Below are 14,116 nucleotides of genomic sequence, written 5' to 3' on the forward strand. Positions count from 1 at the left end.
AATGAAATAAGCCTATCACTTCAAGAAAAACATCTGACAGTATTGGTTGCCAATGATAAAACTTAAGCTTTCGAATGAAGATCATATATATATATATATATATATATATATATATATAATTTTTTTTTTTAACTGGAATCTGTCACTGTGAGCTTGTTTCCAAATACTCTGTTCTAGGAGACGGGTAGTACTACTAACCAGGGCACCTTTACTGATAATGGGTAATGTAAAAGGTCAATGCTGAGGTTTGCATTGGAACTCAGGGATTTAATATTTTCCAAGAAGCCAGTGCATGACTTAGAGAATGTCAGGCGTCTGCCGAGTTTATTTCAAAGTGTAAGATCAACCAAAGGATTTGTGTGTGTGTGTGTGTGTGTGTGTGTGTGTGTAAGAGAGCATGAGAAATTAAATTCTAATTTGGAAGCTTAAAACCATAGAAATTATTGTATGGAAATGATCCCTTGTGTGCTTTTACAGGGGAATAAAAAAAAAACACACTTCAAGGTATTAATAGACTGCATTTCCAATTAAAACTTCTCATAAGCATGTGTGTATCTTCCTCTCCTTCCACCAAAACAACTTGATGAAACAAACTGAATTTGGAAGCAAATAGGAGAGTACAATAGAAGATATTTTCTAAGGCAAGTATCAGAGACACTTAAGAAAAAATGTCCACAGTAAAGCAATGTCTCATTTCTGACCATTTTCATTTGGAATACACACTGTTCCAAAAACACTTGTGATCACATTGGCTAGTAGCTGTAATACGTGAACACGCTTTGAAAATGACATTGAATTTCAGATGTGGGAAATGGTCAACTGCTAGCATGGGTTAATCCCTCAGTTAGAAAATTTCCCTGCCAACGACACCTCTCCCAGATCGGCGGACTCCATGTTTCAGATCTCCATGGGGACTGACAAAAGGTCCCTAGTTTCCCACACAGGTTATGCTGCTGGCAGAGAGCTCCCTTGAGGCCCTGGATTTATCCTTGGTGTTCTACTGACCCTCCTTCAGTGCGGTGATCCTTGCTGCTGCCTTCTCACTGACTCAAGGTGGCATTTTCCTGGGCTTCCTAAGTGCCAGAGAGGGCTTTTGGATTTAGTATGAAAATCTGGAGCAGAAGGCAGTGATTCACTTGTTTAATTAAATTGTGGACCTTTCTAGAGTATATGGGTTCAGATTGGAAATGTCGTTGAAATGCCAAATGACGATGATAGGGATTATCTTCCTTGATGGACCTCTTCCACCCTCCCTTACTCTGCCGTTGATTACAAAGCTCTCTTCCTGTTCCCCTCCACCCTCAGCACTATTGCCACCTGTATGGTAGGATACTGTGGTATAAAAAAGTCTTCCTCATCACCATGGAGTCAGACCGGTAGATGGAACATTCTGGATTACAGACTATAGCTTTGTACTTTCTCTACTTAGAAAAGTAAAGGTGACTTAGCAACTGAGGCTAAGTCAGTTGAGGCTCTTGAAAGGATTCTGCGCCATCATTTTTCTTACTAAGCTTCTTGGATTGCGGAGCCGAGGGTTCTCCCACTCTGGAGAAGCCCTTGAGAAAAATTAACCTGGATAGACCTCTTCTGAGGTTGGGTGAGCACAGCCCCTCCAGGAATAAAAGTCTGACTTAAAAGTAGAATGAAAACAGACCAAGAACAAAGGCATCGTTAACGTCGAGTTGAAGAAATAATTCATAAAGCTGAGTCCCGTCACTTCTCATGGGTAAACTATTTCCTTTTATAAATTTTGGTCACCTTGGTGTACGTTAGTATCCAGGAATCAACCAGCGTAATTTTTTTTATGTGCTAAGATTTTCAACACCATTAGTCCCATGAGTTCAAAATGCTGCAAACTTCAAAGTGTATCCATAGCTACATCGTTATTCCTTCGAGCCAGCCTTGCCCAGTAGCCCACAAACTTCCCACCCTCTCAGTAGGGGAGCAGTAGTTAGAGACGCCACATAGAAATTCTCATCCACTTGGCAAGGTGCCGCCTCCTGTGGCTGTACAAAGAAATCTAAAAACTCATTAAATAGTCTGGAAAATACATCAAACACTCAACAATGTTTTTTTTTTCCTATGATTTGTATAGGAACAAATCACAACATAAAGGTTAAATTTCTCCCCAAATGTGTATTACTGGAACTCAATGAAAGGCTAGTATATGGCACAGAGAATTTGGCTCTATAGAATGGCTCTATAGAATTTCTATTTCAAGTATCCTTTATGAAAGCTCACTATTGTCTGTTCTCATCTGAAAATATTCGACTTTTAAAGTCCATCTATTAAATTATTAGTCTGTCTTCCTCTCAGAAAAATGAAGGTATAAAATCAATGGGCAAACATTTACTGTTTCTATACGCCAATAATTATTGGAGAAATCGAGGAAACAATCCCATTTAAAATGGCTTAAGAATAAAATGCCTGGAGGAAAGGAAAAAATACCTAAGGAGGTGAAAGATCTGTACTCTGAACTGTAAGCCGCAGATGAAATTGAACACAAAAATAAATAGAAAGATATCCTGGTGTCTTGGAGTGGAAAAGTTGATACCAGGGAAATGTTTCTACCACCCAGAGCGATTGACAGCTTCAAGGTCATTCCTAACAAAACTGTAGTAGCACTTTTCACTGAAATCGAAGAATCTTAAAACTTGTATAGGACCATGAAAGACAGTAAATGGTCAAAATAATATTGAGGAAAAAAAACAAAATTGGATGCCTCACACTTTGATCAAACTCTATTGCAAAGCTAAAATAATGAAAACATGAAGGTACTGACTTAGAAATAGAAACACAGATCAGTGAAACATGATAGCCCAGACATAAAAACACTCTTGCATGGTCAATTTATGACAAAGGAAGCAAGAACATACGATGGTGACTGACCATCCCTTGAATAAACAGCGTTCAGAAAACTGGACACTGTCTTCCAGCATACCCCAAAATCAACTCAAATAGATTAAAGACTTGAACATTAGACCTGAAACCATAAAACGCCCAGAAGAAAATTGGGAAGTGAGCTTCTCGAGATACGCCCTGGTGATGTTTTTTCTTTTTAAACCTGATGCCAAGAACGTAAGCAAAAATAGACCAGTGGGTCTGTATCAAACTAATCTTTAAAAACTAGAAACAGAACTGCCATGTGATTCAGCAATATAGGTAAACTCCTATTTTCCCCCTTTGTCTTTCATGTTCATTTCAAATGCTTGCTAAGCCTTTCAATGCCAATTTCTCTCTCTCTCTTTTTTTTTTTTTTTGCATCTTGCGCTTTTTTTTTTTTTTTTAATAGATTGTCAAGTTGGGTAACATACAGTGTACCCAGTGTGCTCTTGGTCTTGGGGAAGATTCTCATGATTCATTGCTTACACACAACACCCAGTACTCATCTCAACGAGTGCCCTCCTCAGTGCCCATCACCCATTTTCCCCTCTCTGCCTGCCCCCATTAACCCTGTTTTTCTAAATTGGAATTTCCACAGAATGCAATGTCATCATAACCTGGGTTGTGGAGTAAATATTTTCTGTAAACTTGTGTTAGTTTTTAAGAGTATTTAAAAATCAAGCCTCGAACAATCAGGTTCAGTGTCCTGAGTGATGCTTGGAATAGTGGTCGTTAAGTGGAATATACATCAGTGACCTGCACTGCATAAGTGATCTGAACCATGTTGCTTAGTACTTTCAAGGCTTCAAGATCTTCTTTCATACAAGTCTAAACACTTGGCAGACGGGATAGTGAGGGAGAGATCTGGGACTTGTAATTTTCCAGTCACCTGATTTGGAGATCACATTGTAGAAATCCTGAGTTGCCCCAATTATGTGTAATGTAGAAACAACACATGGAATAACACTGAAGGTTTGTTGCCCAAACTTGGCGTCACACTATGTACAGTGGAGTAAACTGAGGCTCCCAGGTTGACTTTGTTCTGGATAACTAGAGCTCATGCACATTGGTCCTCATTATCTCTCTGCCAAAATTTAGATGGGATTCTATCTGTGTATACTAAAAGGAAAACACAAATACAGGTTTTTTTGTTTTGTTTTTTTGTTTTTGTTTTTTCAGTTCAGTATTTCTTTCTCATTGATTTGATCGAGGTCAAATTGTGACCAAATAGTTTGATGTCTTAATCTTCTTAGAGTGTTAGGATGATGTCTGATCTGTCCGAGCTCCCTTGTTACTGAACGTGTAGGAAGTTGAACACAGCTCTTGAGAACTTTCTGCATTGAAAGGAGCTTAATCAAGCACAAGTCAAAATAGAAGTCCTGGGCTGCCTGGGTCGCTTAGTTTTTGAGTGGCTGAATTCTTGATTTTGGCTTAGGTCATGATCCCCGGGTGGTGGGATCCAGCTTCACATGGGGCTCTGCACTGAGCATAGAGCCTGCTTAAGATTTCTCTCTTCCTCTCTCTCCCTTCCTCTCTCTCTTTATCTCTCTCTCTCTCTCTCTCTTTCTCCCTCCCTCCCTCTCCCCCTCCCTTCCTCTTTCTGCCCCTTCCTGACTCGCATGCTCCTCTTTCCTCCCAAATTAAAAAAGTCACATGAGAGCGTTTCTGTGACTCTTGCGAGTAGCAGGTTGGATGCAGTAGTTTTGGGCATGGACAACATAATAGAACAAATCAGTCAGACCAACCCAAGAGGTGGAAGGTCATGAGAGCAATGGCTCTAGATGACCTCACTAGCAACAGGGTTTGCTGGGCAAGAAATGAAGTTAACAGTGTTTGAGGGCTTGGTTTGGGGGTGGTAAGCCTTAATAGCAACCTTATTTTGGAAGAATTCATTTAGGATTCTACTGAAGACAAGAAAAGACCACTTCCCTCTGACTGGCATGCTATCTGTCCTTCAATGACTGGGTGATATTAAAATCATTTTTTTTAAACGTTTACTTATTTTTGGAGGAGAGAGAAACAGAGACAGAGTGCGAACGGGGGAGGGGTAGAGAGGGAGACACAGAATCTGAAGCAGGTTCTAGGCTCCGCGCTGTCAGCACAGAGCCCGATGCAGGGCTCGAACCCACGAACCCATGAGATCATGACTTGAGAATAAAGTCGGATGCTTAACCAGTTGCACCACCCAGGCTCCCCTGGTTGATATTTTTAAATGCAGTTTGACCTTAACTTCCTTCTGGCTAATGACCCTCTTAAAAGAACACCTGTTTGCTTGAAATTTCTCACCCAACCTTTTTCTCCTTTGCATCACAATTGCCAGCCTAGGAAAAGGTATGCCCAGCTGTGGCTGACCATCCTCTGACATCTCAGGGATGCTCTGGTGTCGCGGGGCTCTGAGCCACTAACCACATGCAGGAAGGAAAATGCTGAGGGTACGTAAGTGTGGGGTGGGGGTGGGGGAGGATCATTTTCAAATCAGCATACCAATAATTTATAAAAGCTTAAAGAACCAGGTGTTTTGTTTTTGTTATTGTTTTTTTTGTTGTTGTTGTTTTTAGTGACTGAAACCCTCCATGAGCATTAATCTCTCCACACTCAAAGCCCCATTTTGGCCCATAGCTCCACTCTGCCACATGTGGTTTCTGACCCTAAAAGGGTTAAGGCTATGGTAGAAAAGGTGTGTGTATGCTCGTGTGTTTTGATTATCCTAATTCACTATATTAATCAAATGTAATAAGTAATGTCCTAGTTGCTACTTGACAACACAAACCTAGGTTGCTCAATTTAAGTTTCCCATGTTAACAGGTTTTAGGAATTAAGAGAATGGATACATATATTTCAAATGCAGCATTTAACTGAACTGATACTTTTCATCCTTAGCATATTTTCTCCGTGCTAAGGTTATCTGGATTTCAGAAACCTGCCTAATGTTACCTGCAAACTGCCTTCTTTTTATGATGAGAGACTCACGTCAGGTTAGGGAGGATATGTAATGAAAGGCATTAGCGTGTGGCCTCAGTGACTTGACTTTGCAGTGAAATTCTTCTGTCTTGGATCTTACATGCTTAGTTCCTAACCCTTCTGGGTATAGAAGAACAATGACCCTTTAAACACGTTGAGAGTACAAGTTAGGAAACGCCAATTTCATAACGGGCTTGAAATTGATCGGAAGAAAAGAGGAGACGTGAACTAGCAGCCATGACTCTCCATCTTCTTGGCAAGTGTCCCTTACCTCTCCATTGTCCAACAGAAGTCCTCGGAGGGCTTGGGGACAGTCACCATAAAGATGGTGGCAGTGATCCCCTGCGGGAATAGTGTGGCATAAACTCAGGTCTGTAAGGTCTTAGTCTGTATCTGAGAACATCTTACTGGGTGCTGTTTATGAAAACAATCCCCAACGAATCTGTTTGAAGTCATTATGTCTTTTAAGACGGACTCCACAGTGTCAATAGCTGTTAAAAACCAGAGATTTTTAACAGTGTGTTTTATTTTAACTAAAGATGGAAGTCCAGCTTAATAAGCCAGAGAAATACCAAATGTTGGTTGACTGGGCTTCCAGAATAGCAATTGCCTTCTGATTTGGGATCACCTTGGTCTGTGTAAGTAGATCTTTCAGGATCCATTGAACTGAGAAGCACTGTTCATGGCGAGGGGGTGTCTCCCTTCAGCCTTAGTGGCAGAGAAGAGAATGTCCCAGTGATGATGGCAGCTGTGCCTGTCTACTTGCTTGGTCTAAACCACTTCTGCACATTTATCTGGTGATTTATTACCGGCCCAGCTGCATTGCTTATTTATTCAAGACTTGAAATTAAAAAAGATTCATTTGTAATTGAAGCTCAGGGAGATAATATTAAATATGACTTTCCATCAGACAAGGGGCAGAAGGTACAAGTTCTGTCGCATGATTTAAAGCCATCTGCAGACAGATGCATGGTTATTTAGAGTAGACCTTTGGATGCCGGTTGGAATGCATTTTTAGCTGTAGGTGGTGCTTTCTCCGGGGACTTGAGCTCAAAAACAACAGTATGTTTTTCTGATTAGCATGACCAGCACTAGTAATCCAGAAATAAAATGAGACTTGAAAACACATGTGCAGACATTCACGCCTACACACATTCATTCATGCTTTCAAACACACCCTCGCACACACAGTGACTGTATTGCATGCATTCAGAACCAGAGTTAAAAAGAACCAAGTGGAAGCATGGCTAAGAGAATTAAAGGAATGCATCGGTTAAGACCGAAAGAAAGGAGTCTAGTGAAGGTGAGAGAAAGCTCCAGAAGTTTCTCTGCTAGCAACGTTTTGGAAGCAGCTCACAATTGCTGTGTTCAGAGTAGCTGGCATCACACTGGAAACTCCAGAAAGGCCTTTCTTAAAATTTTTTTGATTTTTAAAAGGAGGATTCAGTTTGTTCATCCACCGTCTACATTTGTTTATACATTTGTTTATTCAGCCTGTTGGTTTCATTTTGTTGATGGTTTGTTTTGCTGCACAGAAGCATTTTAATTGGATGCAGTCCTGCTAAATTTGTCCTTTGATTGCTCGTGCTTTTGATGTTCTGTGTAGGAAATCACTGTGGAGACTAATGTCAAGGAACTTCTGCCTTATGTTTTCTTCTAGGGGTTTCATACTTCGGTCTTACATTTAAGTTGAAGCTGTTGGGAGTTTGGTCTTGTGAGTGGCTTAAGATAGGGGTCTGAGTTCATTCTTCTGCACATGGTGATCCAGTTGGCCCATCACCATTTCTTGAAGAGGCCATCCTTTGCCACATTGGGTATTCTTGACTCCCTTTTTAAATATCAGGTGACTTAAGAAAGTTCTGCACAGTCACTCTCAGACTCTGAAAGAAGAAAACAAGCAAAGCAGCCAGTTCCTGTACTAAAAATAGGGAAAAATCTCAAGACCAAAGGTCTATAGGCAGCATAAATATTGTCCCGGTCTTCCCCTTACTGGCTGGTTGCCTTTTGAGAATGAGATGCATTTCTTGGGCCTCAGTTTCCAAATCTCTCTCTTTTTATTAATTTGTTTTTTTAATGTTTATTAATTTTTGAGAGAAAGAGCACGAGAGAGACAGTGTGAATGGGGAAGGGGCAGACAGGCAGACACAGAATTCGAAGCAGGCTCCAGGCTCTGACCTGTCAGCACAGAGCCCGATGAGGGGCTTGAACCCACAAACCATGACCTGAGCTGAAGTCGGACACTTAACTGACTGAGCCACCCTGGAACTTTTAGAATCAGTAGGGACCTATTTGAAAATGACTCTTGGGAGACACAAAGGCCCAGGACTTAGTTTTCCTTCACCTGAGAGAGAAGGTAATAGCATTGAGGGAAGTATACCTTCTGAATGAATTCCAAGTCAGCTAAATATAATCTGTATCTTTGAGCAGCCCTGAGCATGGCTTTGAAGATTATAAAAACATTAATGACTGCATTTAGCGTTTTTCATGTGTCACACAGTATCTTGGATTTTCTGTGCATCAACTCTTTGAATCCTCTTAACACCCTCTGAGGCTTGTTATTTTTCTCACCATTCCTATTTTACAGACGGAATGCAGAGAACCAGAAAGTTCCTTTGACTCCCGCGATAGAGTTGATAGACCCATGCTTGTAACGCTGTGCTCTCTTGCTGTGGAAGTTGGTAGAGCGTTCATGGGTTGAATGTGGGACCTTTATTCTGTCAGCATATGCCTTTTCTAGGAATACTTGAGAGCCCATCCAAGAGCAAGGGAGCTCCGGGGAGAATGGAAGGGGCCTCTCTGCCTGCCTGACACCATAGTGACGGGACTAGGGGAAGCAGCCAGGGCAGTGATTAACTGCTGGAGTTTGGAGCCAGATGTACTTGGACTGGATCTACCCTGCTGTTCACTGGTTCACTAATGGGGGGACAGCTTGCTTAGGTTTTTCTGTGCTTCGGTGCTTTTATTTACAAATCAGGAGAACCTAGCGTCTACCTCTTGTGGTTGTTTTGAGGACTAAATGCCATAAGGGAATGCCTCTAAGTCCTTGGCACCCTGCCTGGTACTTAGTAAGCACTCAACAAATGGTAGCTATTACCTCATCATTAGGGGATAGGTTATTCTCACACCAATTTCCATTTCATGGCCACTTTTAATTCACCACTAATTACGTTTTGATGGCATTGCATACAGTATTTAATTGACTGAAAAATCCCATTAATACTTCATAATGGGGTATACAAATGATATGGGGAAAACATTGTGAGAATATTCTAAAGGAAGGACCACTTGTTCCCTCGTTCTGTTAAATACCTACTATATCTCAGTGGTAACTGTTTTCTCTAGATGGGACCATGAAACGCCTCACGATCAAGGGACGCAGTCATGTTACAGTTTTACTTCTTTTCTGTGCATCGTCAGGGAAAAGGCTGTATCCCCATTCGACCCCCACCATTACCGTGTCAATCAGCCCCCCTCCCTGGGGTAATTTTGTTGAAGGTTTTATTTAAATTCCACTTAGTTAACATACAGTGTAATACTTGTTTCGGGTGTACAATTTGGTGATGTAATACTTCCATATAGCACTCAGGACTTAAAATAACAAGTGTGCTCTTTAATCCTGGAGTAATTTATTTATTTATTTATTTATTTATTTATTTATTTATTTAAAATTTTTAATGTTTATTTACTTTTGAGAGAGAGACAGAGCATGAGCGGGGGAGAGGCAGAGAGAGAGGGAGACACAGAATCCAAAGCAGGCTCCAGGCTCTGAGCCATCAGCACAAGCCATCAGCACAGGGCCTGACGCGGGGCTCGAACCCATGAACTGTGAGATCATGACCTGAGCTGAAGTCGGGCACTTAACCGACTGAGCCACCCAGGCGCCCCTGGAGTAAATTAGTTTTTAAACCGTGGGTAATTTTTTTTTTTTAAGCTTACTTATTTTGACAGAGGTGGGTGGGGAGGGTCAGAGAAAGAGGGAGAGAGCAAATCCCATGCAGGCTCTGCACTGTCAGCACAGAGCCCAACACGGGGCTTGAACTCAGGAACTGTGAGACTGTGACCTGAGCCAAAATCAAGAGTTGATTGCTTAACCGACTGAGCCACCCAGGTGGATGGTCCTAGGGAAAATTTTTGTCTCCTGCCTTTACTCACTTGCCAGCATTACTCTTAGGAGGAGGGTCTTAGTACCCCTGGTAGATGCTCAGCTGCCATCTTCTGGACCCCAGTTAGTTACTGGTTTTACACACATGGGGACGTGGTGCCAACTGCCGAGGCTTCTCTGGGACTGAGTATCCACTATCTTTGTTCTGCCTCTACCAGTGTCCTGAGGGGTATCCTCCACCACACGTCACTGGCTGCCATTTTTCCTCTCCATCAACTTTGGTTGAAAAAGGTAAGAAATTGTGCCCAGAGCCACTCAGGGATTTCCAATTTTCAGTTTTCTTCAGTGGACCTTGGTGGCCTGAACTTTCCAGGCCCCATCTTGAATACTTGACGTGGATATCAACATTGCCTCTTAAAGTGCTGCGGGCAAGGGGTCAGGAACGAGCTGCTTAAGTGTCCACATAAAGGGAACTCTGAGTACCTATGCTTCTTGGTATTCTTGTGATTTAGGGCCACCGTGACTTGTTCCATTTCTAGTGCCTTGCCTTGATTTCGTGGTTTTCTATTGGCATTGCCGGACGATGGGGGAAATACCATAGTCTCTGTTTTGGTCGTTCATATGCAACATCGTCAAAACTTGATGCCATGTACACATCTTTTCTTACTGTTACTCACCCGAAAAATTTAAAGTCAAATGTGCCCTGGGTGGAAGGATTGCCAACACGCTCCATGGACACAGGAGAGACTCAGACAGATCTGCTTGCCTTGATATTTACTCATGTAGTGCAGGTCAGTTAGCCACACCAACAAGACTCTACATGGACCATCCTTAGATATATTGTGATTGAAAGGGTCCTATGAAATGTAGAAGAAGACTACAAATATGGTTTATGGAGTCCATCATGCCGTTATAGAAGGAAGCTAAATAGGTTTGCTAATATTGATCCTTCTCTTGGTTTCTATGCAGTATGTAGATCTGGGGTCTGGGATGATCTGAGCAGGGCTGGAGAGAAGTCACCTTGTCCCTCATGTGAACATTCATAACTGACAGGATAGGAGGCTGGGATGGGGGTGCTCCTGATGGCATAGATGCCATGGGAGAGGTAGACGGCTCACAAATCAGCACGTGTCACTTTGATGGCTACCATGTCCTTGTCTTCTCCAGGTGTTGCTGGGCTAAGGTTTATGGGGCTGGTTCTTGCTCTCTGGCTCTATGCATGAATGAGGATAAGCAATGCCAACTGCAATGAAAGAGCAATATACCCACCCACACAATTAAAGATTATTATTATTTTTTCAAGTCCTAGTTGTAAGTACGTTGAGAGGTCCTGTGCAGTATGTGTTTTCCTATGGCTGCCTCAGGGATCTTAACGCTGTTGCCTTTGTGTGGTTACAACGTTTTGGACCAAGAGATCAGAGAACATCATCTGGGATATTTTAGGGGTCAGGTCTGGAAGTGACGACTTGATGTCTTTCCATGTTTCATTGACCAATATGGTCTCCTTAGATGCAATGCAGGTAGAACAGTTTTTTTTTTGTTGTTGTTGTTGTTGTTTTTGGTTGGTTTTGTTTTTCCCCTGTACTCAGGAGGCAAAGAAAATAATAGAACACCTAGTACTGACTCTTAGCATACAACCAAAGCCCATTGACCTCTCCGGGAGAACTAGGTCTTCACTCTGGATTTGGGACCTACTACCATCCAAGTCAGTGGAGAATGGAGAAGTTGGAGTCTGAACTCAAGGTATCCAGCCTGAAGCTCATCTCTGACCTGTTAAATTTCCAGTTGAGACCCTCCTGCCATACAGCTTGAGTGTACATCCTCACCTTGTAGTAATCAGAATGTATGTGACAAATTGCCACCAACTGAGTGGCTTAGATTAACACAAATGTATTGCTTGACACTTGTGCAGGGGGGATGTCTAACACCGATCACACTGCAAGTCTAAAACCAGTTGTTGGCAGGGCTCCCTTTTCTGGGCTTCTTGAACAGAACAAGCTTCCTTGCTTTTTCCGCCTTACAGAGGGCGCTCAGATTGCTTGGCTGGTGGCCCCTTCTGTCTTGAAATTCAGACCTTTTTTCCAACCTCACATCTCCTTCCCACCCGACCTCAGTTGGGAAAGGCTCTTTTAAGGACCTCTATGATGAGGTAATATGGGATAATCTTCCCATATCAAGGTCCTTAACCTCAGGAACATTATCAAAGTCACTTTTTCCATGTAAGGTAACACTGAACAGGTGCCAAGGATGAAGATGTGCCTACCTTTGGGGAGGCGTTATTTTGCCCACCACTCCTAGTGAGCACTTGTATAGTACTTATCATCTAGAAGGTTCTGTTTCATGCCCTTTATATATGTTTGCTCATTTCATCTTTGTGTCATTCCTGTGAAATAGATCCTAATCTTAAAGCTATTTGCAGAAGGGTTTTAAATTTATTTTTTAGTGTTTACTTGTGTGTGTGTGAGAGAGAGAGAGCATGTGCATGTGTGTGTACACACGAGGGGCAGAGAGAGAGGGAGACAGAGGATCCTAAGGGGGCTCTGCGCTGGCAGCAGAGAGCCCGACCCAGGGCTTGAATTCAAAAAATGTGAGATCATGACCCGAGATGAAACTGGACGCTTAACCAACTGAGCCACCCAGGAGCCCCATCCAAAGAGTTTATAGATGAAGAAACAGTGGTTCAAAGAGGTTCATTCATCCAAATTTATAGAGACAGGAAGTGGTGGCATTGGGATTCAATCCTGTGCATTAAGTTCTAGTATCCAAGCTCTTCATTATGACCTTAGAGTCTCTCTTTACTGTAGCAGAGTAATGTATATGATGTAAAGCAACAGTGAATTATACCAGAGGTCTGGTATATATTCTTGGATTTCCTTTGAGAACCAGGCCCGTGTCTTATCTCTGACCCCTCCTTCTCCTCACACCTGGAGCCCTGTTACTCACTTGGGGTGTTTGAAACTTGCTATTTCCTGACCTACCCCTTAAGGCTAAATTGGGATTTTTTTCCTTGTGTGGTTCGGGCACTATACTGATGGTGAATGGGCATCGTCCCTTTCAATACATGTTCATATTTCCACATAAATCCGGAAGGAAGTTTTTGCCAAGTGCTTAGCTCTTGAACACTGTCTAACACTTATTGCTCTTTGTAACAAAAAGCACGTACCTCAGGCTATAGGTCTTCTGTGGATAAACAGGACTGGCTACCATTTAATTGCATTGTTGGAATTGTTTGGGTTACACGCTATTGATGGCAGGAGATCCTGTTGTCCCACTTATCTACGTAATGGTAGTTTGTATACATTACAGATAAATCAATTTCAAGGCACATGAAATACTTACAATGGAAGAGCATGTGTGTGATTAGGACCAAATTGTGAGGGAGGCCTGTAAGCAGATGACTTGTGTCAAAGGCAGTGCTAAGTGAGTCCCTACATCCTGCTCTGTTGCATGTTCCTAGGTGACCCTTGTCTGATGGCGTCTTCCTGGCCACTGGGATCATGCTCTCTGTGTCCCTGCCTGCCTGACTGGGCTCCCCACCATGCCCTGCAGTGCTCCCCTGATGATTCCCCCACCTCTCTCCCACATGCTGGCTGTTCCCCGTCTCCATCACTCAGCTACACAGTCCCCTTCCTGGTTCTCTGTGTGACGAGATAGGGCAGCTGTATGGGCTCAGTGCTGTATTGGGATTACAGCCTGCGATCCCAGACAATGAACCGTGTCTTTTCAAAGTTACCAGCACAGGCATTCCAATGGGAAGGAATGTTGGAAAATGCCTTCTCAAGTCAGAGGAGATTTTTACAAGTGAGACAACATATTTAAAAAATGAGAAGGCGTGAGAGAAACGTATGGTTTTTAACAGAATGCTTATTGGAGACGGGACGGGGTTGTGACTAAAATAAGGATGCAATTTGAGTATACGCCCAGTCCCCTTGACAAAGATGAAAAGGTGTAGACAGTCTTGACTGTTTCCAAGCTGAGGTTTATAGCCCGGTATTTGCATATACTTAGCAGACTTCTGTTAAAAAAGAAAAAAATGAAAAAAGTCCACAGTTGTTTGTATGAATATAATGCAAAAGAAAATAATAAATTGAAAAGTTCCATTTTCACTTAATGGAAATATTACTATTCATTATGAATATCAGTAATTTTTTTTCCTCCACGAAGAAGGCA

The sequence above is a fragment of the Lynx rufus genome, unplaced genomic scaffold, assembly GCF_022079265.1.
Source record: "Lynx rufus isolate CCGP_SWC_20201006 ecotype Redwood Valley unplaced genomic scaffold, mLynRuf1.p SCAF_1, whole genome shotgun sequence".
Classification (NCBI taxonomy): Eukaryota; Metazoa; Chordata; class Mammalia; order Carnivora; family Felidae; genus Lynx; species Lynx rufus.